Here is a 10,887-nt window from a genome sequence, read left to right as displayed (position 1 = left end):
AGTTTCTACATCTAAATAAGCAGGCAGCAGGAAGTGAATGTCACAATAAACATGGCTTGAGCATTTAAGACCTGAAAGACTACCTTCTTGAGATGTACTTTCTCCAGTAAAGTCACACCTACTCTAATAAAGACACACCTTCTAGTAATGCTACTCCCTATGAGCTTATAGGGCTTGTTTTCTTTCAAATCACCACAGATGTCAAGAATCAAACACGAGTGACAAAAATAAAACAAAATAGCACAATAACAATCGATGTAATGATTCCTAATGATATTCTGCTATACTCGTAGCTTAGTGCCTACCCTGTTGTCATAAGAGTGGCTTCCTCCACCAACTTAATGGGAGCAAATGCAAAGACTCATAGCTAAACACTAGGCAGAGCTCTTAGAACCCCATGTAAGAGGAAGAAGAAGAATTATAGGAGCCAGAAGGGTGGAGGACACCCAAAGAACACAACCTACAGAATCAGCTAAGCAAGGTTCATAGAGGTTCACAAAGACTGAAGTGGCAGTCACAGAGCCTGTGTTGGTCTGCTCTAGGCCCACTTAATTCATACTGCTGTTGTTTGTGTAATCTGATGGCATCGTCCTTCACCTGGGTACGCTGTCCCCTTAAGAGACAAGCCCTGCCCACTGCCAACCTCCCCCTTCTCCAAGGCAAGCAGCTCTCACACCCTCTCCCTCTGTGTCTGTTTGCTTTTCTTCTGGAGAGGCAGCTTCTGCCTTTATCTTCTCTTTCTCTGTTGACTGAGGTTTCTATCCTGCCTGGTCCCATAGTTGTTAAGTCCCAAAGAAATACATAGAGGGCGACATTAATCATAAACTGGTTGGTTTATTAGCTCAGACTTCTTATTATCTCTTTTTTACATCTTATATTAGCCCATAATTCTTGTCTGTGTTAGCGATGTGGCTTAGTGCCTTTATCAGTGAGGCTTTTTCATCTTGCTTTCTCTGTATCTGAGTGATGACTGCAGACTGAGCTTTCTTCTTCCCAGAATTCTCCTGTTCTCATTGCTCCACTTCTGTTTCCTGCCTGTTGCCACACCTATACTTCCTGCCTGGCTACTGGCCAATCAGCGTTTTATTAAAATAACACTGACAAATATTTACAACATACAAGACCATATTCCCACAGCATTCCCCTTCTCTCTTTGTCCCATTCTTTTCTTCTTCCATAATCCACTTAATGAACTCTATACGCAAGCTCTCTCTGCTTGGCTTTTTCTATCTGTCTGTCTCCTGCCAAGGCTTCAGGCCACCTGCCAGGGGACCCACCAAATCCTTGAGTGACCTGCAGCTGCCCCTTGTGGGGCTGGCCTTGGGTCACCAGCATTATGAATGGTACACTATTTGGCTTGAGATTTTTGTAGGACTCCTAACAGTGGAATTGGGGGGTCTCTCTGACTGTCTCATACAGAAGCAGTGGGTGATATACAGAAGGTGAAAACCAGTATCCAGAAGGTTGAACTACCAGATGAATGACTCTCTGATAGGGAGCCCCGCCTGGAAGAGCTGTGTAGTTACTGGCTGTAAATGAACAGTTGTTCTTGTCTGTAATTTCTCTCATGTATAAGAACAGCATTTCTTCCCTAAGAAGAGCTATGGGTATGTTCCCACTGCTTGTGTGTTTATCCCATGTATAGAATCCATCTATTGGGCACACATATAGCTGTGAGGGGTCATAAGGATGATTTATGCTTAATCTGTATAATTTTGATGAATATAATTAATACTAGGATTTTTTTACTACTCAAACTCACATAGAAAAACAATAGTATTCTCATTCACAAAGACAGCTAATTTTAGATTTCAGAATACTTTTAAAGCAAACTGGTTGCCCTGGAGATGAATATTTGGTTTCCCCTAGAGACAAATACATCAGATCAATTCCCAGGTGTTCATGCTGACTCAAGGTCAGAGCTTGAGGCAACTTTAGTAGACATAACTTTCTCAGCAATTGACTTTTCGTGCCACATATTACTCAGTAATGTTGTCTGCTTTTACTATACTAGAAAACTAGGTAAGGAAAATAGGTCATGTTACTTGAGAAACTCATTACATTTATAACTAACTCAGCATGTCTACAGTCATGCCAAGCTGAGTTCCTACACAGTACCAATTACTAAAGAGAACATGTAAATTCCAAATTGCTTTGGAATGGAATTCTAGGGAAAAAAGCACACTTGGCCTTTTCTCGTTTTTTGGATTGTTAAGAATTTTTAAAAATTATTTTACTCATGGAGAATGCATACATTGGGGACTTAACAACACACCTGAAAGCTCTAGAAAAAAAAAGAAGCAGACGCGCCCAGGAGATAATAAAACTGAGGGCGGGAATCAACAAAATAGAAACACAGAAAACAGTCCAAAGAATCAATGAAACAAAAAGTTGGTTCTTGGAGAAAATCAACAAGATCGACAAACCCCTATCCAAACTAATTAAACGACAGAGAGAGAACATGCAAATAAATAAGATCAGAAATGAAAAGGGGGACATAACCACAGACACAGAGGAAATTCAGAGAATCATTAGATTTTACTACAAAAGCCTGTATGCCACAAAACTGGAAAATACAAAAGAAATGGACATTTTTTTTTTTTTTTTGCTTTTTCGAGACAGGGTTTCTCTGTGGCTTTGGAGCCTGTCCTGGAACTAGCTCTGTAGACCAGGCTGGTCTCGAACTCACAGAGATCCGCCTGCCTCTGCCTCCCGAGTGCTGGGATTAAAGGCGTGCGCCACCATCGCCCGGCAGAAATGGACATTTTTTAAAATAAGTACCATATACCAAAGCTAAAATAGACCAGAAGAATGATCTAAATAGACCTGTTAGTCACGAAGAATTAGAAATGGTAATCAAAAATCTCCCTTTGAAAAAAAGCCCAGGACCAGATGGTTTCAATGCAGAATTCTACCACTACTTCCAAGAAGAACTAATACCTATACTCCTTAATGTATTTCACAATATAGAAGCAGAAGAGTCATTGCCAAATTCCTTTTATGAAGCTACCCTGATACCAAAACCACACAAAGACCCAACCAAGAAAGAGAATTACAGGCCTATCTCACTCATGAATATCGACGCAAAAATTCTCAATAAAATACTGGCAAACCGAATCCAAGAACACATTAGAAAAATTATCCATTATGATCAAGTAGGCTTCATCCCAGAGATGCAGGGTTGGCTCAACATATGCAAATCTATCAATATAATCCACCATATAAATAAACTGAAAGAAAAAAAACCATATGATCATTTCATTAGATGCTGAAAAAGCATTAGACAAAATTCAACACCCCTTTATGATAAAAGTCTTGGAGAGATTAGGGATACAAGGGTCATACCTAAATATAATAAACGCTATTTACAGCAAGCCGACAGCTAACATTAAATTAAACCGAGAAAAACTCAAAGCCATCCCACTAAAATCAGGAACACGACAAGGCTGTCCACTCTCTCCATACCTCTTCAATATAGTGCTTGAAGTTCTAGCAATAGCAATAAGACAACATAAGGGGATCAAGAGGATTCGTATTGGAAAGGAAGAAGTTAAGCTTTCGTTATTTGCAGACGATATGATGGTATACATAAGCGACCCCAAAAACTCTACCAAAGAACTCCTACAGCTGATAAACACCTTTAGTAATGTGGCAGGATACAAGATCAACTCCAAAAAATCAATTGCCTTCCTATACACTAAGGATAAGGAAGCAGAGAGGGAAATCAGAGAAGCATCACCTTTCACGATAGCCACAAATAGCATAAAATATCTTGGAGTAACTCTGACCAAGGAAGTGAAAGATCTATTTGACAAGAACTTTAAGTCTTTGAAGAAAGAAATTGAAGAGGACACCCGAAAATGGAAGGACCTCCCTTGCTCGTGGATTGGGAGGATCAACATAGTAAAAATGGCAATTCTACCAAAAGCAATCTATAGATTCAATGCAATCCCCATCAAAATCCCATCAAAATTCTTCACAGATCTGGAGAAGACAATAATCAACTTTATATGGAAAAACAAAAAACCCAGGATAGCCAAAACAATTTTATACGATAAAGGATTGTCTGGAGGCATTACCATCCCTGACTTCAAACTCTATTGCAGAGCTACAGTATTGAAAACAGCTTGGTATTGGCATAAAAACAGAGAAGTTGACCAATGGAATCGAATAGAAGACCCTGACTTTAACCCACAAATCTATGAACACCTGATTTTTGATAAAGGAGCTAAAAGTATACAATGGAAAAAAGAGAGCATCTTCAACAAATTGTGCTGGCAAAACTGAATGTCAATCTGGACTAGCTGAACATAGAGGACAATGAGGAATACTGAGAACTCAAGAACAATCGCAGTGGGTTTTTGATCCTACTGCACATACTGGCTTTGGGGGAGCCTAGGCAGTTTGGATGCTCACCTTAGGAGACCTGGATAGAGGTGGGCGGTCCTTGGGCTTCCCACAGGTCAGGGAACCCTTATTGCTCTTAGAGCAGATGAGGGAGGGTGACTTGATCGGGGGAGGGGGAGGGAAATGGGAGGCGGTTGCGGGGAGGAGGCAGAAATCCTTAATAAATAAATAAATTAAAAAAATAAAAAAAAGAATGAAAATAGATCCATATCTATCACCATGCACAAAACTCAAGTCCAAATGGATTAAAGACCTCAATATCATTCCGAACACACTGAACCTGATAGAAGAGAAAGTGGGAAGTACTCTACAACACATGGGCGTAGGAGACCACTTCCTACGTATAACCCCAGCAGCACAGACATTAAGGGCAACATTGAATAAATGGGACCTCCTCAGACTGAGAAGCTTCTGTAAAGCAAAGGACACTGTCACTAAGACAAAAAGGCAACCTACTGACTGGGAGAAGATCTTCACCAACTCCCCAACTGACAAAGGTCTAATCTCCAAAATATATAAAGAACTCAAGAAACTAGACCGCAAAAGGCTAATCAACCCAATTATAAAATGGGGCACTGAGCTGAACAGAGAATTCTCAACAGAAGAACTTCAAATGGCCAAAAGACTCTTAAGGTCATGCTCATCTTCCTTAGTGATCAGGGAAATGCAAATCAAGACAACTTTAAGATACCATCCTACACCTGTCAGAAGGGCTAAAATAAAAAACACCAATGATAGCCTTTGTTGGAGAGGTTGTGGAGAAAGGGGTACACTCATCCATTGCTGGTGGGAATGCAAACTTGTGCAACCACTCTGGAAAGCAGTGTTTCGGTTTCTCAGGAAATTCGGGATCAACCTACCCCTGGATCCAGCAATACCACTCTTGGGAATATACCCAAGAGAGGCCCTATCATACAACAATAGTATATGCTCAACTATGTTCATAGCAGCATTGTTTGTAATAGCCAGAACCTGGAAACAACCTAGATGCCCTTCAATGGAAGAATGGATGAAGAAAGTATGGAATATTACCTAACAGTAAAAAACAAGGACTTCTTGAATTTTGCATACAAATGGATGGAAATAGAAAACACTATCCTGAGTGAGGTAAGCCAGACCCAAAAAGAGGAACATGGGATGTACTCACTCATAATTGGTTTCTAGCCATAAATAAAGGACATTGAGCTTAAAATTCGCGATCCTAGAGAAACTAAATAAGAAGGTGAATCCAAAGACAAACATATAGGCATCCTCCTGAATATTAACCTTCATCAGGCGATGAAAGGAGACAGAGACAGAGACCCACATTGGAGCACCGGACAGAAATCTCAAGGTCCAAATCAGGAGCAGAAGGAGAGGGAGCACGAGCAAGGAACTCAGGACCGCGAGGGGTGCACCCACACACTGAGACAATGGGGATGTTCTATCGGGAATTCACCAAGGCCAGCTGGCCTGGGTCTGAAAAAGCATGGGATAATACCGGACTTGCTGAACATAGCGGACAATGAGGACTACTGAGAACTCAAGAACAATGGCAATGGGTTTTTGATCCTACTGCACGTACTGGCTTTGGGGGAGCCTAGGCAGTTTGCATGCTCACCTTACTAAACCTGGATGGAGGTGGGCGGTCCTTGGACTTCCCACAGGTCAGGGAACCCTGATTGCTCTTCGAGCTGATGAGGGAGAGGGACTTGATCGGGGGAGGGGGGAAATGGGAGGTGGTGGCTGGGAGGAGGCAGAAATCCTTAATAAATGAATACATTTAAAAATATTATTTTACTCTAATTGTGTGAATATACATGTGTTTGTATCTGTGTGAGTGTTGTATCGTGTGTGTCGGTGTGGGTGCTTGTGGGAGCCAGTGGGGAGTGTCACATCCCTTGGAGTTAGAGTTACAGGTATCTGAGAACCACCTGACATGTTGTATCCAAACTCCAGTTCTCCTGGTTTAGCAGAAAGTGTTGTTGACCACCAACCCATCTCTATCCTTAGTGTTTTGTTGTATTCTTAATTTCTGTTTGTTTCCTGAGATTTTGTTTACAATCATTAAAAGCTGGCCACTGAGCACTTCTTCCCTGAACGTGCAGGTATTAAGCAACTGTATTCATGAACTCTTTGGTAATCTGGTGAAGCCTCTGGATCCCTCTTCAGGGTAAGTGATGGACTGCTAAATAAATTAAACATATGGATTATGGAGAAAACAAACTGGTACTGAAATACACTTACTTAAGTTGCAAATGATGATTAACTCCATAGCTAACAAATATCTAATGTCAAAGTCTAGTCGTGGGTGTAACTATTTATTAAATGATTATGTTATTACATTAAAATATTTAAGAGAAGGTGAATTTTCAGTTTACCCTCAGCAAAAGAAATCAGACATAAAATCATATTGTCACCATTATGGGCACAGACAGCAGAAATGCAAATTTACTGTAATCATATGTATACATTTATAATAGAAGGAAATGCTAATGTGTTGCTAATATGTGATTTGGAGTTCATGAAAATGAATCATCTATCTCTCTCTTTCCTGAATTTAAGTGAACCTCTGGGAAATCTACTGACCTAAGCAGAACTTCTTCCTGCCAAAACATGGCCTCTTATGCCAACAACTAGAAGCCACAGAAATGTACATTCTTTCCATTAGTGAAAAGGACAACTCAATTCATCACCCCTTTCTTCCAATCTAAGTACTAACAAGGTCAGACCTGTTTGGTTTCCAAGATCAAAGGGGATCAGGTGTATTCAGGGTGGTATGAACATAATGCCAGTTCTTTTCTCAATAACAAGTTATCAAATGGATTAATACGAATCTTTAAAGAAAGAATGAATATGGTGATTTTAATGAGAATGGCCCTCAGAGGCTAATATATTTGAATACTTGGTCACCAGTTGGATAAAACTCTTTGGGAAAGATTAGGAGGTGTGGTCTTGTTGAAGTGGTGTGTCACTGGGGCAGGCTTTAAGGTTTCAAAAGCTTGAGACCTTCCCAGTTAGTTTTCCCTCTTCCTCTTACCTGCTAATCATGATGTAAGCTCTCAGCTACTTCTCTAGCACCATGCCTGCCTGATTCCATGCTCTCCATCATGATGCTCATGTATTCACCCTCTGAAACTCTAAGTTTTGGATAAACTCTTCCTTCTGTAAGTTGTTTTGGTAATGCTATTTTGTCATGGCAATAGAAAGGTAGCTAAGACCGTGCTAAAAGGGATTGCCATTATAGCTTTATTTTTTCTTTTAAATTAAGTTAGATGTTTTATTCTAATTTCTATTTCTAATTTTTATGTCCATATAATTTTACCTTACATATTATTTGATAATTTTGTATATGTATGTAATGTATTCTTATCATATCCACTGCCAACATTCTCTACACTGTCCATCAACATGGCTCTTCCAAACTTCTTGTCTTGTCCCACCCAACCCAATTAGTGCTGTCCTCAGATGTGTGTGGGTGTGGAGCCATCCTCTTGGGTGTGGACGACCTGCGAGTGGCCCCCTTCCAAGGAAAACTGACTCTCCCTCCCCAAGGAATTGCCAGTAACTTCTCAGCGAGAATGAGGCTTCATGAACCCCTGCCATGTTCATGCTGAGATTTCAACTGCTTGATCTTTTGCAGGTAATCACAGTTGTTGTGAGTTTATGTGTGCAGCAGCCACGTCACATCCAGAAGAAAGCATTTCATAGCTCTCCTCCCCATCCTCTAGTTCTTACATTCTCTCTGTTTCTGAACATTTTAGTTAAATAAGGTATTTGTTATAGTATGTATGGTATAAGAATTTCTACATTTATTAAGCAATAACTGAATATTAGCTGTGGAAAATTATATGTGTGACAAGTAAAACAAAAAAGAGATAAAAGAGCCTTCATATTACTTTTTTATTCATTCGTTATTTAGTGTATTCAGTAATTATCTTCTTCCAGTTCTTATGGAGAATTAGGAAATCTGGTGGGTACAAGTGGGGAACAGTGATGCTGAGTTACAATTTTAGTCATTTCTAGTTAATTTTCTGCTTGTTTTCTACTCTGGAAACAGTGACTCATGAAGAAAAATCTCATTAGCATCCCCTGTGTGGATGATCCCTGAAACACAAGAACAAATCCTTGAAGGTAAGAAAAATAAATTCATTTCTTGCAGACTCCACTTTAAGACCCCTTCTTTGGAGATGTACTGTTCCAGAATATTTTCTCATTTTCATGTGATGTAGCTGCCAATGTCTTGACATAACAGTTTCCCAAAGGTTGAGTTATAATAGAAGATCTGCAGTACTTATAAAGAGCTGTAGGCTAAAGTGAAGAAGAGTTATTCCCAAGAAGCATCCACTCCTGCTAGAGGACTTGGCTACTGCTGCTGCCCTCTGCTGGCTGAACAGAGTCTCTGAAGATCAGCCCATTCTTTGAACTATCTTTCATCCTTTTGCAATCTGGTCAACTGAAAAATTCTCACTCTCTGCTGAATTAAGTTAAATGGTCATTCTCTTCTCCACAAATTCATATTCTTTAGTTTATTCATTTAAAAACTGTGTTATACATGCCTAGTGGCCCAGGATTTTAATCCTAACACTTGAGAGGCAGAAGCAGGTGAATCTTTCAGAGCTCAAGATCAACACAGTGAGATCATGTCTCAAAAAACTAATTTTTACCTAAAAAGACCTTGTCACTAAGTGCTTCTGAATTTTTGGAATTTCAAAACTCTTTCAAGAATGATATTCTAATAAGTCTCTGAATTACATATCTCCTAATTCTCTCATAAACTATTTCTCTGTTTTTATTTTTTTGTAGAGCTGGAGTTGGCACTCAAGACCCCATGCATGCTGGACAAGTGACCCAAAATGTGAAATATAATTGATCAAATTTTAAAGTGCACATATGTATAGGAACTCATAATACAGTTCACAGGAATTTTTCTATTTTACTAACCAGTTTGAACTGTGCCACCAACATTGCGAGAGACTGATCAAGGCCCTTTTCCCATGTCAGAAAGTTGTGTAGCTGGGTCTATTTGTGGGACTCTGGTTATGGGAGAAGGGGGTATCCCCACTGCTTTGACTGGCTCTTGAGAATCTATGACTCATGCTGGATTGCCTTGCCCAAACTGAATACAGGGAGTCTTACGGTTTTATGGCATCTTGAAAGGCCATGCCTTGCTGACATACAGAGAGGCCTGTCCCTTTCTGAGCAAATTCAGAAAAGGAGTGAATTTGGAGTGTGAAGGGGAGGAAAGGGGAGAGAGTGAGAAGATAAGATGGAAGAGAGGTTGTGGTCATCATGTAAAATAAATAAATGAATAAACCAGAAATGTCTGGAAGATCTTTTGTATTTGTAAATTCTCTGAATTTATTATGTTTATATTTGAATTGTATTTCTTTAAGCTTCAGAGTATGTGTGTGTTCATGCACGTTTGTGTGTGTGTGTGTGTGTGTGAATGCACATGCAGGTGCTTGCAGAGGCCAGAAGAGGGCATCAGAACCCATGTAGTTGAAGTTGCAGATGATTGTGAGTCATCATTTGGGTTCTATGAATGAAACAGGAGTCCTCTGAAAGATCAGTCAGTGCTCTTAATGACTGAACTAACTTTCCAGTCCTATATTTGAATTTTAGAATTTGTTATTTGGATGATTCTGTTGCTAAGAGAGATATTAAAAAATTAAAGTGAAAATAAAATTCAAAAATATAGTTTGGTATATGTTTAAATATTTAAGAAACTAAGATTGTAAATAGATGTAAACACACATACACAGATAAATATATACACTGTATAATTTATAAGTTCCTAAAGACATAGCTGACTTCAAATGGAATAAGAAAGGCAATTAAAGCCTTGTTTTAAAATGAACCACTGCACAACTTGACTTTAGATTGAAAAAGAATATAAATATTCTGTCATTTCCAGAAAACTTGAGGGGGAAAACCAAATTAAACAACTGTTTGGAGCCACAGGACTGGCAGCACAAGGATTTGAGAACTGGAGGGAAGAACTCAGGGGCTGTCTGCTGTTGGAACTTTAGACGGTTAATGCTGGCAACATACTCAGGAAAACTTACTTAAATTCAGCTAATAAAATTCAGACTCAGTGTTTATCCTCTCTACTAAAGAGATGGTCTTTCCACAATCTAAGATCTCTCTCTCTCTCTCTCTCTCTCTCTCTCTCTCTCTCTCTCTCTCTCTCTTTCTCTCTCTCTCCTTAACTTCCTTTAGCCCCAAGTTTTGTTTTTCTTCTCCTTCTTCACCCTCCCCTTTTTTCTCTCTCCTATGTAAAGACATCCATTTTACTGCTTTGAGTGCTGTTGTTTCCTCCTCTCCCTACAGTGCTCTGCCTTCTAACATTTATGCTTCTATAAATAAAGAATAGTTTTATTAAATATGAACATTAAAGTGAAGTAACAAATCTCAACCTTTAGAACAATGCTAACTTCTCTTTCCTGGTGTGGGAACTAGTGGTGAAAATTCATTATAAATTACAGAAAATCAGTCCTT

This window comes from Microtus pennsylvanicus, chromosome 5 (genome assembly GCF_037038515.1).
Source record: "Microtus pennsylvanicus isolate mMicPen1 chromosome 5, mMicPen1.hap1, whole genome shotgun sequence".
Classification (NCBI taxonomy): domain Eukaryota; kingdom Metazoa; phylum Chordata; class Mammalia; order Rodentia; family Cricetidae; genus Microtus; species Microtus pennsylvanicus.
The sequence above is the reverse complement of the archived record's forward strand: the minus strand, read 5'-3'. Positions refer to the sequence as shown.